We start from the raw sequence: 17,033 nt of genomic DNA, 5'->3' as shown, positions 1-17,033 counted from the left end.
ATATAGCCCCCCCCCCCAAAAAAAAACATCCAGCACAAACATTAAATCACTCACACTTCTCATAAATAAATGAAGATGAACACATGTAGAAGCCTGTGGTGCCTCAGTAAAGTTCGTTTGAGGAGGGAGTACATGAGTCTGAAGTTTCAGACGATGTTTCCTCAGCAGTCGTCATGCCAGCTAAAGTAGAAAAAGTACTGTACCAGTACTTTAGTACGGTACAGTCAAAGATCACTCCTAAATTTCTTGCAAATGATTTTTTAAAATAGTTTTCTAAGGGACCAAGGTCATAATGGTCACAAGGACCAAAGACAGTGACCTCAGTTTTCTGTTCATTTAAATTGAGAAAGTTTAAAGCCATCCATGTCTTAACATCTTTTAAAACCAGACTGTACAACTTTTGACCCAAAAAAAAGCAATTTCGAGATTGGTCTGTAATTTGATAAAACTGTTGAGACCATAGTCTGCTTTTTAAGAATAGGTTTCACCACAGTATGTTTGGAGTCAGATGGAGCGGACCCAGACTGAAGACTGGGTCTGCTCCATCTCTGAGCTTTATTGAGGAGAATGGAAAAAAACTACAGAATGTTTCTCCACTAAATTACGATCTTATTAAGAGTTACCAGCACAATAAAACAGGGAATGCTTTCTGAATTGGCTTCCTTGTCAGTGCCAGACTAATGTATGAGTGTGTAATGGCCCTTGCCAGTTGTGACATCTCATGTTAAATATGTCACAAACACTCATCTACCTTTCTGTATAAAGTTGAACTTTAAAAGGGTAAGAGTATCACAGATAGTGACACAATAGCAAAGAGTTAACCTTTGATACTTTGCTGCCAGAGATTTTAGGGATTTTATCATGAATGTTCAGTCTGAGTCAGAGATATCAGGAAGGACACGCCTGGTATTTCATTCTGTCTGTGGTTCCTTAAAGCTGCAGTGCTTTAATCAATCATTACACATTTATCAGATATACCAGTGGCAGACCTAACAAATTTTACATGGGAGCAAAGGAGGGCCAGAGGCGTAGGTGTGCTGTCTGTACTGCAAATCCTTTCACCTTCACAACACTCTTCACTTATTATTCCTTCAAGATATCCCCTACTCCATTTCTCTTCCTATCACCACCATGGTAGACCTACTTGAATCTGCTGCCAATGCTCCTGGTCATGCTTCCTTCTACCTGGTCACCCTCCCACAAAATAAATATCTTCCTTCTTTCCATCATGTCAGTATAATATGAGCCCCTGTTATTATTTTATTTTATTTTTATTTATTTTATTTTTTATGCAAGTGTTCACCTTTGGAACTAAGACATTCAAAAGGTTGTTGTTCCTCCTCTTCTGTGGAACCAGCTTGGATTGGGGAGACAGACTCTATCTCACTTTTAAGATTAGGCTTAAAACCTTTGCTAAAGCATATAGTTAGGGCTGGATCAGGTGACCCTGAATCCTCCCTTAGTTATGCTACAATAGGTGCAGGCTGCCGGGGATTCCAATGATGCATTGATTATTTCTTCTTTAGTCACCTTTCTTACTCACTATGTGTCAATACACCTCTCTGCACTGAATCATACTTGTTAGTAACCTCTGTCTCTCTTCCACAGCATGTCTTTTATCCTGTCTTCCTCCCCCAGTCCAACCAGTCGCAGCAGATGGCCCCGCCCCTCCCTGAGCCTGGTTCTGCCTGCAGTTTCTTCCTGTTAAAAGGGAGTTTTTCCTTCCCACTGTCGCCAAAGTGCTTGCCCATAGGGGGTCATATGATTGTTGGGTTTTTCTCTGTATCCATTTTTGTACGATCTACTGTACCTCACCCTATCATCTGGCAACGCTCAGTTTCCTCAGGTGAAAATCATGTTTCTCAGCCCAAACTTGTTTCTCAAGTTTGGGCTGGAAAATTGTTTTTTTTCTCAAGTCCATTCTCTTTTCTGGCATGCAGCTGAAAGGCATATTGTCTCTTTTTCACTTGAACTGAACCCTAGACCAGTGAATGTTTTACAACAAAGCTTTGTAACTTTTAATCCTTTAGCCTATATTATGCAACTTGACCTTTATACTCCCGTACAACGTAATACATCCCCACAAACACTCACATCAGAGCTGAGATCCTAAACCTCTAAAACCCTTTCTGAACCTCTAATAATTTCTAATAATATCAGAACTTATCTGAGATCATAGAGGATAACAAATCCACGATGTATTTGTGAGAGGACCAAAATACAGAGGATGAAAAAAAATCCCTCAAATTACAAATTAATTGAAAAAATTGCAAGTTCAGATTCACAATTGTGTTTATAACCAGGTTTTTCAACAAACTGGTATATTTTATCTGAATGTCAGGAGTTAGACCGCACTCGAAGCACAGCCGATCTAGTCATATGCCTATAAATACTTGCACCTGTTCTTGTTTCCATGCTTCGCCATCTTTGCCCTTTTTCAGACAGCAGCTTTTAGGTTTACAGCACGACAAGAATTGAATATTGTGAACTTTGGTCACTAAAGTTTCACTGATAAGATGAAGTCTTGCCTCATAGTACTGCACTGCCTCTAAATAGCCCAGCCTCTGAAGTGAGTATCACATGACAGCTGTTTTTCTTTCAGATGTTTTTCAGGCTGAAGAGGTGAACAGAACCTTAAGATAATGATTGTGGTCAAGTTTCGAGTGGTTGTGGTGGTCTTTTTTCTAAGCTTCTTCTGGACTTTTGCCAATTGTGGTAAGTGACACTATATTTATGCTTTGTCTGACCTTGTTCTGCTCGAAACACCGATGACCACTAACCTCAATAACATGTACTGTCTGTTATGTACCAAAGCTTTCAGTTATTAGTGTAATGCCTCATCAAAGTGGATGTGACCTCATATATATATATGTGTGTGTGTGTGTGTGTGTGTGTGTGTGTGTGTGTGTGTGTGTGTGTGTGTGTGTGTGTGTGTGTGTGTGTGTGTGTGTAAATGTGGTTCTGTGTTAATGATTAAAGGAAATCAAGTAAAATGATATTCACTTTGAGGTCAGAGAAATAAATTCCACTGACACTGTGAGATAAGATAACTTGACACAAAAATAATACTTTCCACAGTAAACTGGGTCAGGTATCCTTTAATACGTAACAACTAGTTTGCTTGGAAAATAATGTTTAGTAACAATTTTTAAAAAATCCAAAACGGTGATAGTTAACCATTAGTTAAATTTCTCTCAGTGAACTTTGGTCAAGTTCAATCAAACACAGTGTTTATTGAGCAGTTAGAAAACTTTAAATTATTATTTTGTAAGGTTTAAAAACAGTTTCATATAAACGACTTGGTTTTTCGTTTTGTATGTAGTCATCTCCTCCGAATGTAACCAAACCTGCAAGGAGACATTCTCAACATTTTCTTAACATTGTTTAATGCTTTCAGTTTCCCAAACTATATATACACACAAACAATCACACACACACACACACACACACACACACACACACACACACACGCGCGCACACACACACACACACACACACACATATATATGGCATATTAATTAATGTTCAGATGTGGTTTGTGATCAAAAACACTGTCAGTTGTCAGTGAGATTAGAAAAGTACTGTTTACATGTGAACCACCCAATGACCGTAATGAACGTAAGCTCTTTGTCATTCTTTAGATGAACATTTCAAAATCCCTGCCTGAATCTCTGCCATTTACTAAGATGGCTGCTAGCTGGTGTGACTTGCTTGGACAGTTTAAAACTTATTATCTAAAAACCGGTGGCTTATACTTTTTATGACTAATCATAACCAAGCAGTGAGTTGAAAAGGAAAAGCATGGCGTCAAAATGTAATAGATGGTCTGAAATGAAAGTTGAACTCTAGCCTCCAGATTGATCTCGTAAAGCATATCACACACACAAAGGGGTTTGCACCACATTTCTTTTTTCTCAGTGTTTCATACTAATATTGACCACTCACTGAGTAACTTGGTTGACACAGAACACATGATTGTGACCCGTTTTGAAGTTAGATAAATTTATAATTTATCATAACATTTATTTCTCTATGTATTCCTAAAAAGGTACCCTTTCATTTCCAGGCTCATACATAGGTCAAAGCATCTATTTAATTTTAGCAATTAAAAAAAAACATCCCTTAGTGTCCTTATAATGATCTATGCCAGAGCACTAGAGTGGAGTCTGTTACTCAAACCTCAGATTCAGGATGCTTCACGATATTGAAGGGTGCACAGAGTTTGCCCAACCATTCTAAATGTGGTTTGTAGATGTGGTGAAGGCATTTGACCATTGGATCCAGGGTTTTGAGTTGGGGATGTTTGGCATTTTTCTAATTATGTGTGTTCGATGATCTTTGTATTTTGGTTCTGTATTGTTCTTCAGCCTCTGGTTACAGTGTTATGTTTACATTCCTGGTGCTTATTATGATACTGTTTTCTGTGCCTTGTGTTTCCTGCTTGCTTTAGGTGTGGTAAGCTTCTTTTGTATTCATGCTTCGTCCAGTCTGTGTCAAGCTTGTCTCTCTTAGTCATGGTTTCAGTGTTAGTTATTTCCTGATTTATTTTGGTGATTTCTTGTCCCTCTCTTTATCTGCAGTTGATTGCAGTTGTTCGTACATAAACTACTTATTCCCTCACTGTCCTCTGCCCATATGTTGTCTCAGTCTCCGTCTGTTCTTTGTCGTGTTATTCCACATGGCTGTGTCTTTCCATGTGTGTTTTCTAAGTAGACCTGAAGTTTCAGATTATTTGATCCAGACCTGCTTTGACTTGTACTTTGTTTAACCCTGGAGAACCCATGGGGTCAGAGCCGACCCCATTGGTTTTCTAGGGAAACCATGGGGTCAAATTTGACCCCATGGGTTCTCCAGGGTTAAGTTCAGCAACAAAGTTCCTTTAAGTTTACCCCTCAGCCTTGATAGAAATGGTTTTGTCTGAGACATTGAGCAATGGCCTTCAGCTTGTATTTGGGCAGCTCACAGCTGAGTGAAAAGTAGCTGGCATGAGAATCAGCAACTCTGAGGAAATGGCTCTCAGCTGAGTGCTCAGTCTGGATCAGTAAAGGCTCGGTGCACAAAGGGAAAGAGATTAAATATCTTGAGTTTAAATGAGTGGGACGACTGAAATGGGATATTTAAAACCTGGTGTGATGTCTGTAGTGATGCAGATAACATATCGATCTTTTGTGGTAAAGAGAAAGCTTGTTGGTTGGTTTTACTAAATACTCCACAAAAATTCTAGACATTTTATACACCCCACAAACAGTTAAATATGTCACAAGAGGCCTAAACAATAAAAAATCACTCACTGCTTTTGCTTAAATGAGGCCTTATTGATTTCTCTGAACCTGATGTTTTACAGATGCAGTTGTCTCCTGTGATTTGAAGGAAAACTGCATCTTACCATGTCAGTTTCCGCCTGGTCCTGAAGAGGTCATCCACTGGATGACAGAAAACATTGCTGTCCACTCGTTTTACTACAACAAAGATCAACTTGGAAGCCAGAACCAGCGCTTCAAAGGCAGGACGTCAATCTTTAAGGACCAGATCTCCAGTGGAAATGCCTCACTACTGCTGAAAAATGTGAATTCTCAGGATGGGGGCAGATACAAGTGCTACACCAGCACCACCAGAGGAAACCAAGAGTTGTTCATCCAGCTGACTGTGGACGGTATGAAAAACACAGAAACTAAAGGAAATAAAGCTAACATGACTATACTACAAATAATCATGTTGGTATTTAGAGAAATTAAAGAACTTATTAAGTCAGCAATGATTTATTTTTGCAGTTATTACACAAACCAGACTTAATTCAAACTTTTAGTCCTGTCTTAAATGAGAGAAAAGAAGGATAGTGTGAGCCGGAATATGCAGGATAACAATCAACTGTCATGAAGCTTTTTTATATGTCTGTTGTCATACTGTAATTTAAATATTTGACCCAAATATCTGCTGGCTACATGAAAAATCCCCCAAAATGTTCATGGCTGGTTGTTTTGTTAGGTAGACATTTTAGGTATTTCACAGAAGCCACACGGCTAACGCCACCTGCTCCTCAAACTGGAAGTGCTTCATTCTTCACATGCTTTTAAACTGCTTTCCCGTCCAAGCTGTTAATCTTTTACTAGAAAAGAAAATCTGTGAACCTCAGCGAACGTGATTTTTACATAAGTTAATAGACCTAAAAAAAACACAAAACAAAAACTGCAGCTAACTTGAAAAATACTTTCAGGGCATGTTGCTTGTTTTCTTTACTGGATTTAGTTTTTGGAATATTGTGTTGCGCTGTCTGCTAGTGGACAGAAACATTTAGCTGATAAGATTACATTTCCAGACCATAGTTGATACAGCATTCCTACACTGCTGCAAATATAGATACAGACACCTCAGACAGTTTTAGTGTATGAGAAACTGAAGCAAAGGACACAGCAAAGGGACACCTGCAAATATCTGAGATCTTAAGTTTTAGCCCACTCTCGTGTTATAATCATGTTTGCTCCCCATCTTCAACGTTGGCTAAAACAAAACCGAACAAAGAGAAAAACATGTTGCATTTCTACTTAAATGAACAAACAAAGGCTGAGCCGAAGCTGTCAGTTTAAAGAGACAGAGACACCTATCCGCCCTTTTTTAATTACTTTATAGTACGGAAACTATAATCATGCCTAAACAAAAGTCATAAAAACAATCTTGTCATTTACCTGTAAGACCGAAAGGCTAAAGTGCAAATACTTGAACACCACACCTTGTTTGAGATTTAAATGTACAGTGTGTATCTAATAAAGATCCAGTTATTTGATTCTTGGACTGTACTAGTGTCCTTCACATGATTTTAAATAACCCATAATTATTCATGCTGGGCTTTGTTGTAGTCCCTCAGTTTACCCACCTGTAAGCATTTGGCTTACAGGGAATACCTGTCCATGTACCAGCCCAATTTAACTGTAACTTTGGCCAACTTAAATATTCACCAATGTGACAGTGTAATAGATCCACTTTGAACTCAGTTGCTCAACAGAGTTTGTCCTCATGCTCGTTGTATTCACTGAGGTTCTCTTTTTTTAAATATTATTATGTTTTTTTTACACTTTGCTGTTGTTAGATAGTGACAGTGAGGATGAGGATGGACAGGAAAGCAGGAAGAGAGAAGGGAAAACATGCAGCAAACGGCCACAGGTCGGCCCAACCCGGGCCACTGCTCTCTGGCCGTACAGCATGTGGTCACCTGCAAACCCACTGAGCTAAAACTTTTCTCTGTTTTTTTTTTCAGTTCCAGTCCAAAATGTTTACATTGAGCAGTCAGGAGAAAGCATCATCTGCAGGTCAGAGGGGATCTCCCCTGAACCTACGCTCACCTGGTCTACAGATCCTGAATCTTCTTCCTCCACTGAGCCAAAACCCCGTGTCCAGCAGAACGGACAACTTTACAGCATCAGTAGTTCTCTGACACGCTCAGAAATTGATGCTGGTTTAAATTATATCTGCACTGTCAGCACAAGAAAAAGCAGAAGAACAGCAACTTTATTTAAACTCAGTGAGTATCTGAGGAAGAGTCGCAGTAACTATACAAACTTGTTTGTGTATTTGTCTTATTTTTTGGAATTATTTATTAGAATCACAGTTAATGATCAGATATTTTTAGAAACTGGAATCAATTTTTTTTTATGTCACATGTACTTTTCTTTGATATCATTTCAGCTAATGTCACTGGTTCTGAGTCTGAAACAACAATCCAGTGCTCTGACTCAAAAAGTCCTGTAACTCGTTTCATCTGGAGATTCGACCACAGTCAGATCAACGTGACTGAGAGTGAAGCTGGGGGATCTTACACAGTTTCAGAGGAGTGGAGGCCGTATGTGAAGAGTGTTTCAGAGACAGGAAGCCTCACACTACAGAACCTATCTACAGATAAGACAGGAATATACACATGTGAACTCATTAATGTTGATGAGACACTAATAAAAAACACCTTTCTTCAGATTACAGAAGGTAAGATCAAGTCAGGGGACAGGAAAGTCTCTTTGAGTGGAAACTGTTTCATATTTGTGTATGGTGTGAAAATGTTTTATGTTTTTTCCATCCTATTTTCTTTTTTTCAGTTTTGAAATATCACTTGTGCTTGTTGTTTCACTACTATTACTACAACACCTATTATTATTATTAGCAGTAGTAGTAATAGTAATAGTAGTATTTCTGAATAATGGAACTCTTGTAACAAGCAAAGGATGTTTATGTTTGTGGGTAAATTTGTGTGGCTTGAATTTTTGTTTATCTACATCATGGAGACCCTAAAGAAAAAGTAAGTGAGTTACTAATCTAGAGACACTGAACCAATAACATTGAAATGAACTTTAAAATTGAAGTGATTTACTGGGCAAAACAAAAGTTACTTATTAATTTAACATGGAGTTGTTGCTTTTCTCTGACTGATTAAGTAGATTTTAAAAACTGCAGACATTGTTCAATGAAGCTTAATTATAGATTAAAACAAATCTGAGGCTGAAAAGTCATCACAACTCATGAAAAGGATAAAAGTAAAACATTTAATGTAAGCAGAGACATAAATCTGACCTTGTTTTTGAAAGGTGCATCAACTGCAAAATTTTCTTTTTCAGAGAACTCACGTAGTAATGCCATGATCATAGGTGTGGTGGTTGGAGTAGTTGCAGTCATTGCTGTCATAGTGCTGTCGCTTGTCTGCAAAAAAAAAAGAAAAGGTAAAATTATGTTTTGGCTACTTGTAATTTACTGTTTATGTTTATGATTTGTTGACAATAGTGTATTTTACATTTTTGCTTACAGGCAGAACAAAACAAACCTTGTGAAAACAAGAGTTTAATGCCTGGAGTTTGACTTAATGCCTGCAAATCTCTAATGGAGCCACTAATGAGAAACTAAAGATGATGATGGACAGAGGCCGGACAGTGAAGTGAAGTTTTTTTTCATAAAAATAAAAAGTATTCTGACTGAATGCTTTCAGTCACAGTTTTAAAGACTTAACCAAAGGTTGCTGTATCTACACTGTTTAATGAAGGAGAAAGACACATTGCACTTTGACAAAAAGGGTGCCGCAAGACATAATTCTACAGTACAAAATGCTCTGGGGTACTTTCTCATTCTTTTTACTAATTCTTGTTAATGGAATATTTTTGTGCCCATATAGGCACGTCGACAAGATGAAAATAATATGGAACAAAAAAAGAATCAACTACGTCCTCTTATTAAACTCTTGATGCATACAGTTTTCTCCTGCGGTGTCCATCCATCCGGCTACTTATTCCAGCAACTACAGGGCAAGAAGCAGGGACAGATCACCAATCTAATGTAGGGCTAACACAGAGAGACAAACTACTATTCACACTGGGATTCATACCTATACACAATTTAGAATCAGCAGTTAACCTAACCCCACTAACTGCATTCCTTTGGACTGTTGGAGGAAGCTGGAGTACCCAGAGAGAACCCTTTATAACACAGGGAGAACATCCAAAGAACCCTTTCACATCTTATTCAGTTGAGGCAAAACTGCTAACCATTGCACAACCATGCTGTCCTCTCCTGGAGTGAATAAAACAAAATTTTATGCTGTAAAATTGGAGATGAAGAACCAATTTTGAGATTACAGAATTACTCGTTTGGCTTTGAGAAAGCAATGTGAGAAACATACTTTGCCGCACCTGCTGTTACTCTTTATTTCTATTTGCTGATTACTGTTGACATGTATTTGATATATGGATGTAAATGGAGATTTTAAGAGTTAAATGAAGTTCAGTCTTTATATGAGACATAATCTGACTGGAGTCTGATTAATGTTGTACATATTACAGAGATATAATGTTGCAGTGAAAGCTCCTCCTTCTGGAGCTACAGCTATGAGTATGAAAAAACTACTACTGCAATCAGCGAGTTTGGTTTGCAGATCTAGAAGTTCGGTGAACAGATGAATAATGAAGCCGGAAAAAAAACCCTCAGGGAGAAATACTTTATATTATATATATAAAATGAATAATGACAAGTTGATCAGTCAGTTTCATAGTCACTTCCATTCTTTGCTTGTTAGGTTTGGATTCAAAACACTAAGACTGCAACAGCTCAATGTCATGGAAGCATCCATGTTTCAGATATACAGTCTGTGGTGAAAAGTTCACTCTGAAAACAGCATGATAAGTAAAAAACAAACAAAACAACAATAGCTCTCACATGATTGAATACAACACAAAACCAAACACTAAATGAAAATCCTTTCAGATCTTCATTCTTCTTCTCTTTTTACAAATATGCCTGAAACACAACAAGAACAAATTTCTGTTAAGTTGACAAGTTTTTTTGAAAATATCTTATTATTTATGACTGTAAAAGTAAATAATAAGATATTTTCTCTTCCTTCTCTTGCTGCACCCTTAAGATTACTAATTAAATTACTTATTTAATTAGATTACTAATTAAACAATGAATTACAAGCACAACTACTGTTTAAATGTAAATAGTATTAGCTTTGGTTTTTGTGTTTTTTTAAATTTTAATAACTTCAGAGAGAATTATTCATTACATTTTGCAAAAAAAAATTCTCTCTGGTCTGTGAGATATGTGATAATATATTATGTGATAATTATTAAAATATTTTTGGAAACCCTTGTTGTTTTATTTGTTTCTATAAGTGCATTTAAGGTTTTATTCATAAAGTGTTTAAAGGTACTCTGAGAGTACCTGAAGACAAATTGTTGTCCGTCTTTTCCAAAATCACTGGATTCTGAGAGCTCATTCTGACCCACATATTAAAATTAGGGTAAATTCACTTATCTCATCTTGAGATTTAACTACAACCAGATTAATATGACACAGAGCTAAGGGAGCTTACACAGCTTCAGATGAATGGGAGCAATGGTGAAAGATGTTCCAGAGAGCTTCATACTGTAGAGCTTATCTTCAGATCAGTAAGAAATGTGGACTCACAAATGCTGACAAGACATTTAAAACAAACACCTTTCTTGAAGTTATGGAAGGTAGTATTAAATCATTTTTTTAAAAAAACAACATGGATGTTCCACTATACATTTAAGGGAAAACAAATGTTCCACGAAAAATTTTATCAGTCAACTGTTGTGAAAATCTGAAATAAATTGAGGTGAACACAGCCGGTTTGTCTTTGGGTTTTGCAAAGAAGTCAAACAACAGTAGAGACAGTATGGCAACAGCCTGCATATTTTTGAACAAAGAAGAATTACAGCATGGATTCATTAACAATCATTCAGGATATTTCAACATTTAATGCTTGTGCATTAACAAGGACTGTTTGTCCTTGTTTTAATTGATCTACACAAACTGCTTGATCCATTATGGTATTATGTGTACATAATAGGTGAATTATGTTTAATTTGCTTCTTTAGTCTTCTTAATAATTCAAGTAGGCTATGTAGGGTATATGCCACAGGCAAGAGTAAGGAAACTTAGTATAAGTATTAATGCCTTTACACACTGGACAAGTAAAATTTCTGTAAATATTTTGTGTTTAAAAATATTCTTCAGTCTCACCTATTCTTAATGTGGCTATTCACAATGACTCCGTATTTCACAGGAAATATTTGTGACATTTGTTTTTTGAACAAAGCTTGATTTTTCCTGATATATAAACACTGCTCAAAAAATAAAAAGAACACAAAAATAAGACATCCCAGATCTGAATGAATGAAAGATTGTTATTAAATACTTTATTCTTTATATAGTTAAATGCAGTGTTGGGAAGGTTACTTACAGAATACAGAATACATGCCCCAAAATGTATTCTGTAACGTATTCCGTTACGTTACTCAATGACAGTAACGTATTCTGAATACTTTGGATTACTTAATATATTGTGGCGAGTTCAGACAAGGAGGAGACGGAGGTATCGTTTGGTCTTGCTTCCCGTGAGCTAGCCAGGGAGCACAGCCGTTTATTACATTTGCAGAAGAACACACTGCCACTAGCTAACTGCTCAGCGCGGCAACCACAACACACATAGGGCGCCCTCTGACCCCGGAAGGACACACCGTCGCAGCGAGAGGGCGTCACCCGTCACCATGGCAACATACACAAAACATAACTGTACAAGCAGAACCCCGAACAGCCCTGACCCGCTACAATATTATCATGCTTTTTACAACAACGTGAATGTACTATTGCTGTGTGATTTATTACTATTACTGAAGGTCCGCGACTCCGAACTGTAGTAAAGGGACCTCTGACTAATACGGCGGGGTCCCTGTCGGCTCGTAGCCGAAAAATAGCTTTACTTTGTTGTGTGGGTCAACTTTTCTTGCGAGAGACAGAGAGAGGCGTTGAAAGGCTGCTCCAACGGAACTTATTGTTTTCGGAGGAAAACACGAACACAGTGTACAGTCGAGTCTTAATAGCTTACTTACAACTGGGCTCGTCAGGCACTCTTCTTGGCTGAAGTGGTTATTATTATATTTACATGCTTCCAGCTCCCGTTTTTGCTCGATGACAGCTCGTACCTTTCCACTCCCCTTTTTCTCGCTCCTCGCGCTCACAGACCCATAACGTGTATGGCAGTCCATTCTCCCTGCAACACGGACTACACTGCCCATGATGCTACATTCTTTAGAGCTATGCTTGTAGCATTCTGCCTGTTAGCTTAGCACAACAACAACGAAAAGGCGCTCTCTCACCCAGGAAACACACAGTCGCAGAGAGAGAGAGAGAGCGTCGCCCTGTAACCATGGCAACCGTAACGCTGCCGCCTGGAACAACAGAACGTAGCTGTCAAACAAAACCCAAACAGTCCTGACCCGCGACAAAATGAAACAGGAAAGTACCGTAGTGTATTCCATTTATTTCAACAAAGTAACTGTATTCTGAATACCACCTTTTTAAACGGTAACTGTAACGGAATACAGTTACTCATATTTTGTATTCTAAATACGTAACGGCGGTACATGTATTCCGTTACTCCCCAACACTGATTAAATGTGCTCCGAACAAAATCACACAAAAATTATCAATGGAAATCAAATGTAGCTACCCATGGAGGTCTGGATCCAACTTTGATGTAATATCCTTCAAACAAGTCAAAATGAGGTGCAGGAGTGTGTGTGGCCTCCACGTGCCTGTATGACCTCCCCACAATGCCTGGGCATGCTCCTGATGAGGTGGCAGATGGTCTCCTGTGGGATCTCCTCCCATACCTGGACTAAAGCATCCACCAACTCCTGGACAGTCTGTTGTGCAATATGGCGTTGGTGGATGGAGCAAGACATGATGTCCCAGATATGCTCAATTAGGTTCAGGGAATGGGCGGGCCAGTCCACAGCATGAATGCCATCATCTCGCAGGAACTGCTGACACACAGCAGCCACATGAGGACTAGCATTGTCTTATATTAGGAGGAAGCCAAGGCCAACCACACCAGCATATGGTCTCACAAGGAGTCTGAGGATCTCATCTCGGTACCTAATGGCAGTCAGGCTACCTCTGGCATTTCTTTGGGAGGGCTGTGGGCCCCCCCTTGCACAAAGGTGGAACAGGAGTCTTTTGCATAAACAGATTCGACCACTCAAGGGCTTTGGAGCGTGATGTTACGGGGGTGGGCGTGGAAAGGATTTTGCCCCGATTCGCCATTTTGGGGGTCTAAGTGAAAAAGGAGCGAAAGCATAGCCATGGTTCGTTCTTGTTGTGTGGTCCGCTGCAATGTTCGATCGCACGACCAGCAAGAGAATAAGCTTGAAAATGGTTTTTCTTTTCATTCTTCCCCAACCTGGAAGCAACATGAGGCAGCTCGTGTATCGATGTTAGCAAACGAAGGCGTCCAGCCTGGAGAGCAGCTGTGAGACGAGCTGACGTGCAGTTCTCTTCCATCTCCAAATATCTGTTGGTGCTCCAGACATTTTCATTCCGGTAAGTTCTAAATATGTTCATATCACTCTTTATAGTCTATTAGTTTTATTTTCTATGCACTCTGAGGTCATAGCAAATTAGAACAAACATCCTACTGAGTGATTTTGCAGAACTACCTTCTATTTATAGAGTTGCTAATTATTTGGCATTATTGCAGCAAACCAGCCGATGAAATGGATGAAACATCATGACTGGGTTCCAGTGCTACACGAGGGACCTGCTTCAAACAAACCACCATGCCAATCAGATTACTTCTTCCATGTGAGGGTGAAGAGGTGACCCTCCTGGATAAGATGGTGAAGGTTTGCTGCGTTTGGTGAACAGTGTGATAATAAAACCAGGGAAAATGAAACTTGCGCCTGTTAAATATTCTTAAGTCTTTTGCTGTATAAATAGCGGTATTTTTTTCAAAAGATACAGTAAATAAAGTAATGTTAGTAGTGGGTGATGTCATGTAAACACTCATGATTTTGTGTAAACATTTTGTCATTTGTAAACTATAAAGGACATGGATTCTACACTGTAACTGATGTGATGTTCTATAAAGTGGTTTTAATTAAAAAAGAGGCAAAAATTAGTTTGTTTCTTTATTCAACTTTTGAACAGCGGGACTCAGTCAGTACATATTCAGTAAATGCAAATTATTTACACGGCAGTGCACTACAGGCATAAATCTAGACCCCTAGATAAAACATTAAGCATTATAGCAGTGACAACTCCTCCACAGTAGCAGGTGGGATTTTTCTGTTTTGAGGACGGCTCCTTTTACCTGTCACTACAGATGGTCTGGTTATGTTTTGATCAAGAGCCTTTTTTAGGCAGCTGAAGAGGAGAAGTCTATCTTAAGGCCAACCTCTGGCTGTATCTTGGTCACATTACCCAGCAAAACCCAGTATGCAGGTTCATCTGTAACAGTCCTTGTGCCACAGATCAACACTGTTGCGTCTACTTTAAACAGAAGAGCAGTGACGTGGCTGCAGGTCTCTGCGACTCCGGCCATACAGGTGCAGCGGGCGGCTTCAACCTTCCCTGTGATGCTCACAGTGACCCATGCCTGCAATGCTGGTTCATTCAGTCTTTGAGAGCGCAGGACCTGAAACACACACAGACAAAGTTCATTTAAAGACAAGAACTATGAGCCAAGGCCGACACAAATGTGTTTTATCTACTTTATCATAAATGTAACAAAGTGTCTAGAAAGTCAGCACACACATGTAATTATGCATTTCTTTATGTGTCCATCTATAGAACGCTGCAGGTAATAGTGTAAATCTGTCTGTTCTGTCAGAAACCTGCCTGCAGAAAATGACCCTAAAGTATGTACCGGTAATGCAAGGATGTCATCACTTTAGAGATGGAGAAAGCATAAAGTGACAATTATGAATCACTTAATATGATAAGGAGATTCTGCAGGTCATTGATCAAAGTATAAAATTAAAATAAAATGTATTTTTACTGACACAGGATACAAACATGGAAGCAAGATGTATAATTAGGATTATTTATAATAAACATTAATAAATCATTGCAATTTCTTTAACCATAGAGAATAACTAAATCCTTCAGGACAATGTCACACCAATGCACTGAACTCACTATGTTATCCCTCTAACAGCCTCCACATGTTCTCACTGTAATTTCCCCTCATGAATGAATTTATGCTGCACTAATGTGAATGTTTGCAGGGAAATCAAACGCATTTCACTCGCAGTACTCGAGCTGACTTACCTTTGTTTGAATGAAGACTTGTACGCGCTGACTCCACAGATAAGGTACGAAATATGTCAGGCTACGTCAGTAGCGGTTGGTCTTCAGGGTTTCTACTCCACGGCCGTATTTCATACGGGCCACATTTCCAATGCACGCTATTTTCTGCAAGTACCGCTGCTTCGCCTCTGGACGCAATCGGTCTCTATACAGTTCATTCTTTATTAAGCTGCTTTTAAGCATCTTGTAATCGTCGTTCCAACACAGTGTGTTTGATTTGATTCGTAGACCCCGAAAATGGTGCTGCGCTCCCACAATGCATTGCGGCGTGACGTCAACTCCAAAGCCCTATAACTGCATTGCCAACAAGTGTGCTCAAAAACTTGCACCGTCCCCTTTTCCCGGACAGGTTCATTGTTCACGTTCCGTCCGGGGCGTCTGGGGGGTTTTCGAGATTGATAAAAATGTCGGTGTTTTCATATATTCCGATAGAGGACCCATGTGTGTGAAGTCATCCCCGAACCGCTGCTTTGTGAGCGCTTGTTCTGCGCTCACAAATGGGACAGACAGCGCGCAACAACAATGTTTAAAAGGTCCCAAGGCGCAAGTGCATCTTTTCAGACGAACTGCAAAAAAATTTTCCTTCGTAACGACCGAGTACTGGTAATTTTTCTTATGCAGATGAAGCATTATTTCATATATAGTCACCCCTAAGCTATATGCTGATCCAGGTAAGTCAACTTCCTGAAATGTTTTTCTCTGTCTCTTTAGATGTGGTCCCAACTCTGTCTCCTCACAAGAGACTCAGCAGCGGATTAAAATCCCTTTTTTTTTTTTTTTTTTTTTTTTTTTTTTTTTAAATGACATCAGAAACAGCAGTATGCGACATTACGTGATGGCAGAGCTTCAGTTCATCCTTTGTCATTTTTTTTTTTTTTTTTTTTTTTTTAAATAAATAGGACAGGGGGAATGAATGAGAGAGAGAGGGGGAGAGAAAGAAAGAAAACCCAAGGGGAGAAGAGACGGTGAGAAGGGGGGGGAAGAGAGACAAAAAAAAAAAAAACTCCTGGGTCACCTGTATGGAGAAAAAACAAACAAACAAACAAACAAACAAACAGAGGAGACAGCAAACAACAAAGAGCAACCTAATAATAGAGAAAACAAAGCACCATCACAATAAACTAGCTAGTCATAGATATCAGTATTTACTAAGTAATAAACGATATTGTGCAGCACGCAAGATAGACAGCGCACAGTGTGCTTTGAGGCAGCAGCCAAGAAAGCTTTAGTCCGCGTCTGTGAATACCCATGTGTGCATACCTGTGTGGATCAGCATGCTTGCATTCCAAAGGTTTCTCCATGTAATGATCTGCTAGGGAGTGTGGGGGGCCACAGCCCCGTCCTCCAGGGTGTGAAGCGGGTATGGAGGAGATCAAAACTCCAGACATCCA

This window comes from Aulonocara stuartgranti (genome assembly GCF_965226115.1).
Source record: "Aulonocara stuartgranti genome assembly, chromosome: 9".
NCBI lineage: Eukaryota > Metazoa > Chordata > Actinopteri > Cichliformes > Cichlidae > Aulonocara > Aulonocara stuartgranti.
Note: the sequence above shows the minus strand (reverse complement) of the source record.